The 16,149-nt window shown below is 43.4% G+C and overlaps 6 non-coding genes across 6 annotated transcripts; all 6 read right to left on the bottom strand.

Moving 5' to 3' along the window:
* Positions 1 to 11,610: 11,610 nt before the first annotated feature.
* trnai-aau (transfer RNA isoleucine (anticodon AAU)) lies at positions 11,611 to 11,684 on the bottom strand. Its single transcript has one exon. It is a non-coding gene; the product is annotated as a tRNA-Ile (tRNA).
* A 79-nt stretch (positions 11,685 to 11,763) lies between these two features.
* trnap-ugg (transfer RNA proline (anticodon UGG)) lies at positions 11,764 to 11,835 on the bottom strand. Its single transcript has one exon. It is a non-coding gene; the product is annotated as a tRNA-Pro (tRNA).
* A 1,014-nt stretch (positions 11,836 to 12,849) lies between these two features.
* trnaq-cug (transfer RNA glutamine (anticodon CUG)) lies at positions 12,850 to 12,921 on the bottom strand. Its single transcript has one exon. It is a non-coding gene; the product is annotated as a tRNA-Gln (tRNA).
* Positions 12,922 to 13,030: 109 nt separating this feature from the next.
* On the bottom strand, positions 13,031 to 13,103 carry trnaf-gaa (transfer RNA phenylalanine (anticodon GAA)). The gene has a single exon. It is a non-coding gene; the product is annotated as a tRNA-Phe (tRNA).
* A 97-nt stretch (positions 13,104 to 13,200) lies between these two features.
* Positions 13,201 to 13,274, bottom strand: trnai-aau (transfer RNA isoleucine (anticodon AAU)). Its single transcript has one exon. It is a non-coding gene; the product is annotated as a tRNA-Ile (tRNA).
* Positions 13,275 to 13,353: 79 nt separating this feature from the next.
* trnap-ugg (transfer RNA proline (anticodon UGG)) lies at positions 13,354 to 13,425 on the bottom strand. Its single transcript has one exon. It is a non-coding gene; the product is annotated as a tRNA-Pro (tRNA).
* Between the last annotated feature and the right edge of the window lie 2,724 nt (positions 13,426 to 16,149).

The following is a 16,149-nucleotide window of genomic DNA, read 5'->3' as shown; positions in this document are numbered from 1 at the left end:
TTGCCCACTGACAACACCCATTCAGACACGGATGTGTCATCTTTGGACATGATTTCATATTAAAATAATTTGCCAAATCAAAATTCTAATTAAATATTAGAACAGTCTACCTTTAGTGGGACTTAAAGTAATGAACAAACTAGTCATCGACAGGTTCTTATCAGTCTCTGATGTTTCAGCATCTTCTTCATAGTTGAGCACTTTCCAACATACTCAGAAACAAATTTATAGTATAAGGCAATGGAAGTCTGAGTGGCTTTGGATAAAAGCATCAGCCGAATGCATAAATGTAAATGTGTCAAAAATCTCCTGCCCCTAACCGTTACCGTGAGCTTCAGTTTATCAGGTATAAACAGTGTCGTCCATTTTGCAGAAAATGCTAAAAAATGCAAGACAATTCTGTTTTTATCCATATATATTTAGCATCATTAATTGTATTAAAAGCATTTTAAATTAACAATGTCATACTTGATCTAATATTTTGAGATATAATCAGTTCTGATATGGATCACAAGGAAAGGCAACTTTAGTACGTAAGTCTGCTATTTACACTATTTACCTATTTACCTGTACACTATTGTAATATTCTTTAAACCACAACAGTGACACAAAACAGGCTGTTGGCAATCCCCTAACAATCTGATGTCACACTGTTTACGCCTGCCCATGACCTCTCACAGACTCCGCCTTATGAGCGCGTAGTTCCATCTACCGCCAATGACACGTTGTCAGCCATTTTCAGGCAAGAGCAGATGAAGCCACTAGCCAGCGACAAAAATGTCTATGAAACAACACATGTGTGCTGTTGTTGGATGTAAAATGGAACATAAACGGAGGCCAGGAGGAGACCTTTCCAACGAGCCCAAGTTTGGTCCCCTGCGACTTCGGTGGCCAGTGTTTAACGATCGAAAGTCCCGGCCCAGCGGCCGAGAACTCAGCTTCCGGGCAAGAAGCACTTTTTTCAGGTCAACAATCCAACATAAACTGGTCCGTATCTCTGGTCCGGAATGATTTAGAGAAACGAGCCAGGACTTGTTGGAAATGACCGCGAGTCGATGCAACCCCTAGGTCGGGAGCTAGAGCTACCTGTAGCCAGAAAGGTTGAAAAATCTATGCTCCGAGACCCGGTGGCCTGTCAGTATAATATGGATTTATTTCGTCCAAAAAATTATATTCTCAAGAGCGGATTAGTACCAGCTGTTCGCGATCAAGCTTCATCTCCGAAAGAAATAAGTATAACACATCGTTTTGAAATCGCCTTTCTTAAATAATATGTTTAACACGTTAGCGGCTGTTGTTTACATGTTCACGGCTAAACCTGAGACTGTACATTGGTCCAAAGACATGTGTTATGTTGTAATGTTAGTAGTAAAACGCATAGTGCCCCTCGGTTCAGAAGACTTGTGACCGACATTATTTCTGTAAAGCGTATTGAAAGAAAATTATAGCAGTGTCTTTCTTGTTGAGTTCAGTGTTATGTCCTTTTCCATTTAATTCGTATTTATGAAGAAGGCATTAAGGCTATTTTTATTGCAGTTAGTGTGTGGTTTTGGTTGGACAAGGCTTTACAGACGTAATTGCGCTTTCTGCCATATAGCTTTCCTGTAACTCAGTGGTAAGAGCATTGCGTTAACAACGCAAGGTTGTGAGTTCGATCACAGGGGATTGCAAATACATGTGTAAAATGTATAAGATAAAGCAATGTGAGTCGCTTTGGATAAAAGCATCTGCCAAATGCCTAAATGCTTGTCTTGCTGCATCCAAAGCATATATGTAAGGGCTCTATGTCATATTTTGGATACGGGGAGGGGACCAGAAGCTCATTTGCATTTAAAGAGACACACACCAAAACATCATGTTTTCCATTGCAGCCACAAATGGCAGTGTTCATCGTATTGTAAAGAAAGATATGTGATGTATTTTGAGCTGACCGTTTACACAGACATTCTGGGAATACCACTGACTATTTTTACATTGCAGAAAACACCTGGATTTGCGGCCCTTTAAATGTGTTTGTGTACAAATTCTACTTTGAAAAAACTTTTGTATTAACAGTGACATCCCCTTCTGTAAATAGCTTTATTGAACAGCGTGTGGCACACTTGAGCATTCATTTATTTTTCCAAAAAATGTATATTATGCAATTGGTAGAAATAACGGAAAATGTCACTTTGTGTCAGAACAATACTTTTCCAAAGGAAATATATAGTTCTACCAGAAAGACTCAGGAAACATAGAACGATATATGATATTTATCAAACATAGATTTAAATTATAATGTTAAAGATCTTTGAGCATAGGCCGCGTCCGATGAAGGAATCATAAAAAAATGATTCTGATGTTCCTGCCTGAAGATAAGGCAGGGGTGGAGCCTACCCCAGAAGAGAAGGTAAACAAAAATCAACGCACCGGATGATTCATCTCCCTGAGGTTCCGAAAGGAGAAAGTATGTGCCTGTCATTCATGGTTGAAACATGAACATGAGGTTATATCATACTTCTATTGAATGTAGCAATCACAACATTTTTAAGGGTAAATAGTTTCATATCACTGTTTTTAACAGAACCTGCACAGGCTGAATGGGCTTGCAAAAGCACATAAAGAAAAGATAAAATAAACAACAAACATAAAAACGACAGAGCCTGCACAGGCTGAATGGCCTTGCACAAGCCAACATAATTTTCCAGAAGCCTGCATAGGCTGAATGGGCTTGCACAAGCCAACAGAATTTCCAGAAGCCTGCACAGGCTGAATGGGCTTCCACGGGCCAACAGAATTTCCAGAAGCCTGCACAGGCTTAATGGGCTTGCACAAGCCAACAGAATTTCCAGGAGCCTGCACAGGCTGAATGGGCTTGCACAAGCCAATAGAAGTTCCAGGAGCCTGCACAGGCTGAATGGGCTTGCACAAGTCAACAGAATATCCAGGAGCCTGCACAGGCTGAATGGGCTTAAGCAAGCCGACAGAATTTACCCAAAGCATACGAAGGCTAATATGAGGCTTGGCAAAGCTGTGCTATAAGTAACCTATACTTAAGCTACCACCACCAGTAAATGCAAAGTAAGTTCCTTAAGCTTGTGGAGTACACCTGCTGAGCATCCAGTATGGTTTTAGAATCCAGGCTTATATAGGATTCTAATGGCATAAATGACCATCTGCTCAGGACCTTAATAGAAGAAGTCGGAATCCCACAGGCTGCAGAAGCAGCTGCGCCAATCCTAAATGGATTTTGCGTTGTTTGACCTCAAGCGAGTCCCAACTTCAGCGACTCATAAAGCTGGTAATCAACTTGATCTTATCTACACACGCCATTGTTTCACCCATCACTCCCAGGCCACCCCGCTGCACAAGTCAGATCATTTCCTCATCACTCTTGATCTCGACTTAACTTCTCCAGACACTACACATGCTTCCCCACTGGTCACATTCCGACGCAACCTTCAATCACTCTCTCCCTCCCGCTTATCCTCTGCAGTCTCTGCCACTCTCCCACCCCCTAAACAGTTCTCTCTCCTTGAAGCTAGCACCGCCACTCACACCCTTTGCTCCACATTAACCTCCTGCTTAGATATCTTATGCCCTCTCAGATCTAGGCCATCTTGTACATCTCCTTCTGCCCCCTGGTTATCTGATGTTCTCTGTGAACATCGCGCCTCTATCAGGTCTGCTGAGAGAAAGTGGCGCAAATCAAAAGAACCTACCGACCTCTCTCTTTATCAGTCTATTCTCTCTTCTTTCTCTGCGGATGTCTCCTATGCGAAAAGCCAGTACTACCACGCTAAAATCAGTAACTCTCCTGACCCTCGTACTCCCTTTAAAACCTTTTCTGCTCGTCTTTGCCCGCCTACCCCCTCACCTCCATCGGACTTAACAGCTGACGATTTTGTGTCGTTCTTTGTAAATAAAACGACCGGCATCAGCAATCAATTCTCTGCGCCACCGCCTCTTGACCACGCCCAATTCCCAGACACATGCTTGCTCCCCTCGTTCTCTCTCGTATCTGAAGAGGATGTTTCCAAGGTCATTTCTTCGAACCACCCGACTACCTGCCCCCTAGATCCCATCCCCAGTCATCTCATCCAGGCCATTTCCCCATCGGTTGTTCCCTCTCAGACCCACATTATCAACTGATCTCTCACCACTGGTACATTTCCTACACTCTTCAAAGAGGCCCGTATTACCCCACTACTAAAAAAACCTACTCTTAATCCTGCACTGTTAGAAAACTACAGACCGGTATCCCTCCTCCCCTTCATTGACATCTCGCTCTGGATGAACGACCATCACCTGCAGCTGAACCTTTTAAAAAAAACAGAACTGCTTGCAATCCCGGCCGATACAAAGACTCATCACAGCCTCACCATTCAACTGGGCTCATCAACCATCACATCTTCCAGAAAGGCAAGAAACCTGGGAGTGGTGATCGATGAACAGCTCAACTTCACAGATCAAATTGCTAGCACCACCATGTCCTATAGATTCATCCTCTACAATATAAGCAAGTCCCAGTAAAGGCTCTGGTCCTGTTCAGACTGGACTACTGCAATGCGCTACTGGGTCGACTTCCAGCTTGCACAACCAAACCTCTACAGATGATCCAGAATGCTGCGGCAAGAGTTATCTTTAATGAACCAAAGAGAGCACACGTCACTCCTCTATTCATTAAGCTACATTGGCTCCCTATAGTCGCTCGCATCAAATTCAAGACTCTGCTTCTGGCCTACATGACCACCACTGGTTCGGCACCACCTTATCTTCACTCGCTACTGCAGACATATGTACCCGCCAGATCCCTACGCTCTGCAACGAACAGTGTCCTGTGGTGCCATCCCAAAAAGGTAAAAAATCTCTCTCACGCACCTTCTCCGGATCTGTTCCACGTATGTGGAATGATCTGCCTGCTGCTACAAGATCTGCAGATTCTGTAGCCATATTTAAGAAATGTCTGAAAACACAGCTCTTCCGTCAACATCTGACTGATCTGTTCTAACTCTATTTTCTTCTCTACTCTTTAAAAAAAAAATCAATTTTTGATTGCACTTATGCTTTTATTGTACTTATGCTATCCCAATTGCTTCTATTGCCTACCCCACCTGTGTAAGTCGCTTTGGATAAAAGCGTCTGCTAAATGACTAAATGTGAATGTAAATGATTGCCCGGTGTAAAGTTGTAAAGACTTGCCACAACTCTCCAGAGCTGCTGCAAGATGAGTCCTGAACCACTCTTTTGTTAAGGGAAACCCATTTGATGACATAAATAGGGGGGATAATTAAAGATGACCGGGGCGAGTCTGGAGGTATCTAATCATGGAAGTTAAGGGGCAAATATTCCCAAACAAATTCCCACTGATCTCGTTTATGAGGCTTTCTGGGCTCCTCCTACTTTGAGCCCCTTTGCAAAATCCAAAGTCAAGTGAGCACAAAGTATTTACCTTTTAAATTATCATGCTCTGAAGCCTCAGGCAACAAATGCTGGATACACAGTGTTGTGTCCAGGTTGCCAACAATTCAAAAGTATGGAAGGAGAAGCACGGATCTTTTTCACGACACGTCTTAACACTGTCTTCGCATTTTGAACCTCACCTCTACATAAAAAAATCCTAAACATCCACCGGTTTTAAAGTGGACAATCAAGTAGGTGCAAAAAGCTCCTTCTGATTCTGCCGCAGGGTCACGGCGACCGATTAGCTTGCAGCAGTCACTAAAGCCAGAGTGTGCGAAAGCAGCCACAAGGCATTGTTAACAAAACAACTACGCACAAAGAACCAGTGACCACGACGTGATTTGAATATGCAATCTTCTGATCTGGAGTCAGACGCACTACAGTTGTGCCACGAGGCCGCTTGTTGGTTCACACAAACACGTTGCCACTAGAGACTGAGCAGAAGCAGTATGCAGGTTTTGGTGTCCAGCAGAGCAGATGCCTTCGGTAAAAAATGTAGCTCAACTGCGTATCAGCCTGATTGAAAGCATTTTGGGATTGTCAAATTAAGCCTCTATTATGTCACAGGCTATGTTCTTTTAGTGACTGTCGCATTCTCCTGACTTGAAAGGTCCCTAGTTGAAATCTGAGTGGAAACGGGTTGTCTATTTGTGTGCCAGTAGCAAAACTTACAGAAATAAAAAAAAGTACGCTGGTGTTGTGGGGTTTCTGTGATGCAGTGGTTTTAACGTCCACATCACACGTGAAAGGCCCCGCATCGTAACTGGGCAAAATCAGACCGAAATCTGACAAGAACCTTGTGTTGCTTTTGACCAAAATCAAGCCAAACATCTTTCCTGAAACATGAGTACAACGCTGGCGTGGTCTGTTTTAAACCAGCCGAGGAGGTAGACGACGTAGGAAGGAATTGTACATGTTTCTGTAGTGTAGTGGTTATCACGTTTGCTTTACACTCGAAAGGTCCTTGGTTCGAGACCGAGCTGAACCATTTTTCAGGTTTTCAAAGTAATGCACTGGCAAGTGTTGATAGAATGTGGGTAAGAAGACACTTCAGTGAAAATCGTAATGTAACGAGGTGAGAGACACGACACAGGCAGAAGGGTGATACGAACAACCCCAGTGGGGCATTTATTGCACAACTCAACAATAAACAATAGAAAAGGTGTCACCCGGGGTGCTCGTAAAATATAAAGTCCACCAGTCCGTGCTCGTGCAGGTAGGTCATTCTAATTCATGTCTCCCTCGCTGTCCCCTCACTCTCTCGCGTTGGGGGTCGGTGGGTGCGAATTAACCAGGACCCAGAGTGGTGTGAGCACACGGCTTTTATGCCGTTTCCAAGGCGATGCTGATCCTAGGTCGGCGCCTCGCCACAGTAATTAACAAGTTCATCAATACTAGATCCTTATTGTATAATGTGTTAATACAATTATACAAATTGTATAATGGGGGTGGGACTGGGTGGGGAAGTCTTAGCCTGTGGGGCCGAGCCCCGGGGGGCTTGACTGGGGAAGTCCTGGGGGCAACTGTCCTTGTCCCCTGCAGGACTGCTGGGCTGGACCCCGCCTGGAATGCCGGAGCGGACCATGACTGGAATGCAGACTGGATCGTCGGCTGGAATGCCGGAACAGACCCCGGCTGGAATGCCGGAACGGACCCCGGCTGGAATGCCGGAACAGACACCGGCTGGATGGCTGGAACGTTCACCGGCTGGATGGTTGGAGCGGACACCGGCTGGATTGCTGAACTGGACACGGACTGGAATGCCGGCTGGGCAGCGCTCTCTGGCGGCTGCTGGACCAGGCTTGGTGCCGGCTGCTGGACCGGGCTGGGTACCGGTTGCTGAGGGGACCCGACGGCCGAACTGGCCGATCGGACCGTCCTGCCCATACGCCGCCCCTCAAAAAATCTTTGGGAATTGGAACAACAAGAACCCCCGTTGCCTCTTCTTCTTTAGCCGACCCACCCGTCTGGTGGTCGGCTGGAGGAATGTGGTGAAGGGCGCCTCTGGCTCTGGGTTGGAGGCCTCAGAAGAGGACCCCCAGGATTCCTGTTTCCCCTTTTGCCACCGAGGTCCGTCAGCGGCGGAGGGACTACAGGAGGTGAGAAGGAGGACGGTGTGGAATTCCCCAAGGTGAGAGTACCCACCACATGGTCCTCTGGGATGGACCCAAACAGCTGTGAGAGGAGTCTTTGTAACACCCCTCTCGAAGCTGCAGCCGTTCCACTAACTGTGGGAACGGCTGATAAACCAACTCATCCCGCTGATGAAAATATGGTGGGTTGTCCATCCCAGGCATTAGGTAGCCACTCACCAGCACCTCGGGGACTGATGCCCTCCTGGCGTCAACCTCCTGAGCATAGTCCTGCAGAGGCCTATTGCACTGGGCTGAGAACGGAAGAACGATCATACTTAACATACAGATATCAATATGTCCATTTAAATGGGAAATTGTCAAATCTCACGCAAGTAAATTATGGATTACCTCAGGGATCGGTTTTAGGGCCCTGTTTTTTCCATATACATGTATACAGTGTATCAAAGACATAAAACATTGGATGACTAGTAATTTCCTTCTTTTAAACTCTAGCAAAACAGAAATATTACTTATAGCACCAAAAACATTCACATTACATCACATTACAACCAATCACGCTCTCTAAGATCTCAAAACTCAGGATTTTTGGTAACACCTAGAATAACTAAATCCACCAAAGGGGGTCGAGCTTTCTCATACGTAGCACATAAAGTCTGGAAGAGCCATCCTGATACTATTGGAGGGTCAGACACACTCTCCTAATTTAAATAAGACTAAAGACACATCTTTTCAGCCAAGCTTTCACTTAATGCATAGTTAATGAACAGCAGCTACTCTAATTATTCTCTTTCTGCCTCCGCCTCGGGATGCCCATTCTGAGGAAGGAAGAAATTCAGCCAGGTCCAGATGATCGGCATATGCCCATCCCCAAATAGAGATTACGTCAACTACAGCTGCAGACTGACTGACCATCCCAGCTACATCTAAGGCAATTCCACCACCACCCAAGAGAAATACGACCATCGGACCATCGCAACTTAGACCACTTCATCCCCAACCAAGAGCAAAGACGGACTACTTGTCACATTAATGCTGAAATTACAATACTTGGTATTTAATGCTAAACTTACATCACAGTTTGAAGTTATAGCTGCTTTCAGTGGCCCTGATTGGAGGTTCCTGGATGGGTGTTTGTGGGGAGTGAGGGGGCTCGTTGGTTGTGGTTGAGGGATTCATTTGCTGGGGCTGTGTGGGTCCCGTTTTGCCTTGTTTTGTGGTCGATATCGGACAACAGAGGAATAAAGTTACAACATGCCATTACTGTTTTCCCTGGTTGTTCCTCTGTTTTCTGGTGTCGATTGTGGAGTGGGACCGGGTTGAACCTGCACGGTTTTCGGCGAGTGGGACTTTCTGGGCTGCGAATGGTGGGCTCTTCCTTGTGGATATTTGCTCGGGGACACTGAGTGCAGCTATGACACGTCAGAGGGGATCTGGCCCTCCCGGCTGAGCCTGGTTTCTCCCAAGGTTTTTTCTCCATTAATCAATCATTGGAGTTTGGATTCCTCGCCACAGCAGGGCAGTGTTGGCTTACTCAGCGGGAGACTGCTTTTATTTATTTATTCATTAATTAGATATTATTTATTAGAATGATCTTGCTCATTCTATAAACAGCATGCACTGTGCTGTGTTATACCTTTTTTGTATTGTTCCTGTTTGCCCCTGTAAAGCTGCTTTGGAACAATGCACATTGTGAAAAGCGCTATATAAATAAACTTGAATTGAATATAATCCACACCCAGAGGGTTACAAAAGTGATAGAATCGAATCTGTTTTGTACAGAATGTTTCACTCCTGCAACCCCCGGCCATTTTCACAATTGCTCATAGGATTACAGGCTACGAAGAACAAAAGGTGAATGAAAGCAGCACGTCAAACCCGTTGCTTGAAAAACCATGCACACTGCTTTCTATAAGTTAAGGTACACAAGACAAATGCATCGTGTTTTCTCTAAGTGAAAGTAACAGAACACAGGACAATCCTTGTAGTCTCTTGTCTCCTGTGAGGCTGGGAACAGTGTTCTGTGCTGCTCTGTGCAGCCAACAACAGAACAGTAATCATGCTTTGATCTGCTTTTCTTACTTTTGCCATGGTGTCGGAACTAATTCACACATGTAGCTTGCATGTAGCTTTGTTCTTGCAGAATTATGGGTGGACAACTTCAGAAAAAGGGGCGATAATTTTATAATAAGAACGGCTCCCTACGTCAGAAGGGGTGCGAAGTCTGATCGGTTCATTTTCTCACAGGCTTGCAGAGATAGGCTTATTTAAAAGCAGGGGGGGGGGTGATCCTGTCTAGAATCATTATTTGTCATGCTGTTTGGAAGTCTCTTCACATTGTGATAGCAACAAAGAAGTATAAAGGTCAAATCATATTTTTATAATAATATATCATATGTGAAAGGCGTAGGACCAAAAAACATTTGCCAATCAAAACGTTCTGGGGGAATCCTGTGACTGGTACTGTGTACATTTTCAGCCAAACAACTATACATTGAGGAAATCTAATGAAATATATGATTTAAACTATATGCTGTTTTTTGCATCCATAATGTTTTTTTGCTTCCATAATATTATTTATGATAAAATAAACAGGCAATTTACTAGGCACTCTTTGACATCAACAGTCATGATGAAAACCTCAACAATGGTGACAATCATCAAACTTAAAAAAGAAAAGATAAACAGATCAACTCAAATACATGCTGGGAGTCATGAATGAGTTTTCTTCTATGATGTTACCCAGCATGCATTGGAGCTTGAAGCTTTCTTTTGTTGATTGTCACCATTGTTTTTTCCATCTACACAACTTCCTTGGGACCCATCAAGCACATGTCTTCTCGTATCACTGTGTGAAGATTTCACATCACCTTCAGTAATGTGTGGATTAGGTTTCTATCATTTTGTTTACATGTTTGTGGGGTTAATTTACTGGAAATGTTTTCTGTTCTTTTTCTAGTCTAATGTGCACATTAGATTGGAAGAAAGACACAAGTCGTTTTCATTTCTTTACTTTATTTAGAAGTTGTGTTAATTCTCATACCTTCAACTCTGGGTTCATGGCTGCAGCATGGTCCTGGGGGGCGGGGTCTAAGAGGGTGTGCGGCTTTCCTGGTTCCCTTTTTATTTGATCCTCAGTAATTATGGGTAATGTAGGCTTGGTTCATTTATTAAGTTTGCAGGGGGGGGGTTGTGTTATGTGTTGTGTAAATGTTTTATTCTTGTTGTTACTTTGGGTATTATTTTTACTTATTGTAAGGTAAAATACTTTACTTTCATGTAAAATCATTTATTTAACTTGTTTGTTAATTATGGTTTAGTTTTACTGTATGTATATGAATTTCAATTGTCACCCATTCAGTGAACTTGGTTTGACCCTCTGGGTAGAAAAGGCTGCCTATCTGTATTTTTGAGAGGGCTGGCTGGGCCTCTCCGTGAGGAGGGTCAGCTATGGTGTATGGCAATACAAAATAAAGAAGTTTTGTAGAAATGCAAGCATTGTCTCCTGCTTTTCTGGTCACGTCCCCACACACTGTTATGCTGACGACACCCAGATATACATCTCGTTTCACCCAGTTGATACTTGCATTACAGCCTGCCCAGAAGACATCTCTGCTTGAATGAAAGGGCATCACCTCCAGCTGAACCCTGCCAAGACAAAACTACTCGTCTTTCTGGCACACCCCATGGTGCATAACAATCTCACAATCAAACTTAAGCAATACCACAATCATTCCTTCAAAAAGAGCCAGGAAACTCGGTGTCATATTTGATCAACAGCTGTCCTTCAATGATCATATTGCAAAGACAACGCGGTAATGCTAATATCCTTTATTTAACATTAGAAAGGTTAGACACTTTCTCACTGAGCATGCGGCGCAACTCCTTGTCCAGACCCATGAAATCTTAAGGTTGGTCTAGTCTAATGCTCTTCTTTAGATCTTCAGTCTAACGCTCTCCCAACTGAGCTATTTCGGCCACGTTTGCAGATTTCTTGACTTGCGAATCGTAGTCCGCGGACGACCCCTGGCGCTGAAGCCCTGAATTATGGAACAGAATGCCAGAGAAAAGCCTTTGGCCAGTACGGGGATCGAACCCGGGACATTAGCGTTATTAGCACCACGCTCTAGCCAACTGAGCTAACAGGCCATGGGTCTCCTGCTTTCATGATCTGGATTGCCATAATGCCACCTTGAGTGTCCTCACAATACGATGAACGCTTAAAGCAGGGCTCGTCCGGGATTTGAACCCGGGACCTCTCGCACCCAAAGCGAGAATCATGCCCCTAGACCAACGAGCCGAGCGGTGTGCAGCGATTGTGATTTCAAGGCGCTTTGGAAAAGCATTTTCCCCACGTGTGCCCCGTTTCATTGAGCCAAAGCAATGCGCGTCTTTTTCCGATAATGCGCAGGAATTTGCTCAAATGAAAGAGCGCTCGCTTGGCATTCGAGAGGTAGAGGGAATGACGGCCTTATTCTCCATATTAGAGGCTTTTGGAGCTTCCTTTGTGCGACTTAGCCCTCCCTATGCTACCTGTCGAGGCTCACCTTTGCAGAAAAAGGTCTTCGTGTTGAATACTGTTCATATATTCAGTCACAAAAAGCCTTCAGTGCCCCTTGTCTCTCCTCGCTATGGCACCTGGACACAAATGACAAGAATCTCCCATATGGTGTGCGCATTGCTTTTACCCAGAGCAACGTAATGCAGGACATTTCACGATCAGAGACAATCAAGTTGTCACTTAAGATTCCACAAGTTTTTTTTGCTGTGTAACTTGCATTTTCAATAAACCAGTGTGGATATGTGAGGTGGTTCGTTTCCTTGCCCTTTTCTTGTAGTTTCTTGAAAAGGGTTATCCTCCATTACTGTTGGGTAATTGTCAAAATAAGGCTAAGCATGAAAACTCTCTCCCGAAATCTTCTCTTTATAGTACGTGTGTGTGTGCAATCACATTAACATTTCAGAAATGGGCAATTTGTTATATTTATTTTCCGCTTTGCCTTGGTTGTATTGACCTTTGGCTCATTGTGTACCGTTGGCCTGTTGTCAGTGTGAAAGCAGCAAATGCTACTTTAACTCGAGGTTTAATGAAACCTAGTTGTTATCCTACCATTGTCTTACGTTGTCATTACAAAGATCCTCCACCTTCTATGTGGTTCCTCGTTCCACAAGTACAACACTTTTCCTGCACGTAAACAGATGAAATTCACTTGTGTTTGCCTGACGGCTTAAACGTTTTAGTACAAAGGTCAAAGATCGGGGCGGTAACAATCCCTGGCATGAGCCCCTCGAAAAGGTGTAGACTTTCAATGAGAGGTCTCACCGAGATTTGAACTTGGATCGCTGGATTCAGAGTCCAGAGTGCTAACCATTACACCATGAAACCCAACGAGAAGCTGTTTTCGACATGCCAGATTCCGAAGAAAAGAGCGCACGGTCTTGTGAATGCAAGAGCTCCACTATAACTAGAGCAAAGCATTGGACAGAGGGACGCATGCCGTAACCCGGGATCGAACCAGGGACCTTTAGATCTTCAGTCTAACGCTCTCCCAACTGAGCTATTTCGGCCACGTTTGAAGATTTCTTGACTTGCGAATCGTAGTCCGCGGACGACCCCTGGCGCTGAAGCCCTGAATTATGGAACAGAATGCCAGAGAAAAGCCTTTGGCCAGTACGGGGATCGAACCCGCGACCTTAGCGTTATTAGCACCACGCTCTAGCCAACTGAGCTAACAGGCCATCGGTCTCCTGCTTTCATGATCTGGATTGCCATAATGCCACCTTGAGTGTCCTAACAATACGATGAACGCTAAAAGCAGGGCTCGTCCGGGATTTGAACCCGGGACCTCTCGCACCCAAAGCGAGAATCATGCCCCTAGACCAACGAGCCGAGCGGTGTGCGGCGATTGTGATTTCAAGGCGCTTTGGAAAAGCATTTTCCCCACTTGTGCCCCGTTTCATTGAGCCAAAGCAATGCGCGTCTTTCTCCGATAATGCGCAGGAATTTGCTCAAATGAAAGAGCGCTCGCTTGGCATTCGAGAGGTAGAGGGAATGACGGCCTTATTCTCCATATTAGAGGCTTTTGGAGCTTCCTTTGTGCGACTTAGCCCTCCCTATGCTACCTGTCGAGGCTCACCTTTGCAGAAAAAGGTCTTCGTGTTGAATACTGTTCATATATTCAGTCACAAAAAGCCTTCAGTGCCCCTTGTCTCTCCTCGCTATGGCACCTGGACACAAATGACAAGAATCTCCCATATGGTGTGCGCATTGCTTTTACCCAGAGCAACGTAATGCAGGACATTTCACGATCAGAGACAATCAAGTTGTCACTTAAGATTCCACAAGTTTTTTTTTGCTGTGTAACTTGCATTTTCAATAAACCAGTGTGGATATGTGAGGTGGTTCGTTTCCTTGCCCTTTTCTTGTAGTTTCTTGAAAAGGGTTATCCTCCATTACTGTTGGGTAATTGTCAAAATAAGGCTAATCATGAAAAATCTCTCTTCCCAAATATTCTCTTTATAGTACGTGTGTGTGTGTACAATCACATTAACGTTTCAGAAATGGGCAATTTGTTATATTTATTTTCCGCTTTGCCTTGGTTGTATTGACCTTTGGGTCATTGTGTATTGTTGGCCTGTTGTCAGTGTGAAAGCAGCAAATGCTACTTTAACTCGAGGTTTAATGAAACCTAGTTGTTATCCTACCATCGTCTTACGTTGTCATTACAAAGATCCTCCACCTTCTATGTGGTTCCTCGTTCCACAAGTACAACACTTTTCCTGCACGTAAACAGATGAAATTCACTTGTGTTTGCCTGACAGCTTAAACGTTTTAGTACAAAGGTCAAAGATCGGGGCGGTAACAATCCCTGGCATGAGCCCCTCGGCCGGTCGTGGATAGGTGGTATCCACTGACAGCCAATCAGATTGAAGCTCTTCTCCTGTTGTCCCAGGTCCTTGAGTGATGTCACAGCCAATCAGATTTTTTCACATCTTTTTTTTATGTTCGTTTGCACAGAGGTTCGAATCCCACTCGAAGCAACTCTGAAACATTGTTTTACAAACATTTATGAGTTTTTTATTACATTTAAGCAACCTTTTAAAATGTTGGAATATTGACAAAGTATAAGTATTAAAAGGATTTAAATTGAAATTGGGTTAAATGAAAATGTTGAGAGAATATATTCATTGATGGTGTTTTATTTATCATTTCTTTAACCACAATAAATGTTTGAAAACTCTATTCTTATGAACTTTAATTCGTAACAATTAAAAGGTTATCTGAAATGTAAATGTTGATGTCCATAACAAAATATTCTTAATGTCAGTGTTGAAATAATTTTTTATTGTTCTCTTCTCTATATGTTATTACCCTGTAGGATTTTTGATCAAATGTACATAAAATAATATTTTTAACAGCACCGAATGTATTCACATTTATGAAGAGTATTTTTTTATTTAAACTCCGATTACAATACATATGTCTCTTACCTTTGTAGTGCTATAACATTTGTAAATAAAATATATTTTACATCAGTTGAAAATATTTGCCATTTATTTGTATGTATATAAATATAAAAAATGAGTAGAAGATAAGTGCTTTTTTAGATAGTTTTTATTGTTTTCTCAACATTTTAAAAGGCAAAACAAACAAGCAAAAGATATTTACACGTGAAAAATTCTCATTTACTTTTTTCCAGAAACCCATCTCTGTCTTTCCATATTGTAAAAAGTAGACTTTTGAAAGTCTTTCCAGGTCATCTCTTTCTCCATACCCTGCTCTCTGTATATGGAATATACTTTAGCAGGACAATAAACATATTTCCCAGCAATTCCAGGAAAGCCCGTATGTGTGGACTGTTTGGACCTTGTTTGAGTTCCATTTTACAAAACCGACACAGGTGACCTACATGCGGAGATTCAGGAATTTTTCGTTTTTGCTGTCCCTTCTCTTCCACCCTTTTTTTTGTGTCATCCAGTTCCCTCTGGAAGAACTCTGTTTCCATAAAATCTTTAAAAGGCATTATGGGATTTGTCAGCCCTTCATCACTATAAGCCTTAAAAACCTTGGTGAAACAGTAGAAGTACCCAACAGGTCCTTGCTGGTAAAAAAATGGATGGAGGAACCATCACTTTCATAGCGAGACTTGGGCTGTCTGCAGGCAGCACAAGTCTTCATCTGTTTCTTTTTTTTTTCTGGTTGTTGTTGTTGTTGTTGTTGCTGTTGATGCTTCTCCATAATACCCTCAACGATCCTCTCAATGGTTGCGTGTGAAAGTGGTGTGGTCAGAGCAAGTGCTGGTGGGTTTACAACTGCAGGATTAATTTTAACCACTGGCACACTAGTAGTCTCGATCCCCTCTGTCAGAGAGTGCCACAGTCGCTGTGTCTGAAGTAGTTTTTCGATTTTTTTGAATATTCACCTGGCTCTGACTGAGGCTCTGTGCAGGCACGGTGGAACAATGACACAGGCAGCGTATCAGCAGATTCTACAACAGCAGCAGCAGAAATACTTTTTTCATCAAGATGTATTTTTAGCAAGTATTTAGTTTTATGTGTAAAGAAAAAGGGCATTTTAAGCATGACACTGTACATATGTAAAATGTTTACCTGG

The sequence above is a fragment of the Triplophysa dalaica genome, unplaced genomic scaffold (assembly GCF_015846415.1).
Source record: "Triplophysa dalaica isolate WHDGS20190420 unplaced genomic scaffold, ASM1584641v1 Contig2, whole genome shotgun sequence".
NCBI classification, from domain to species: domain Eukaryota; kingdom Metazoa; phylum Chordata; class Actinopteri; order Cypriniformes; family Nemacheilidae; genus Triplophysa; species Triplophysa dalaica.
This window is presented reverse-complemented; position numbering and strand designations above follow the sequence as displayed.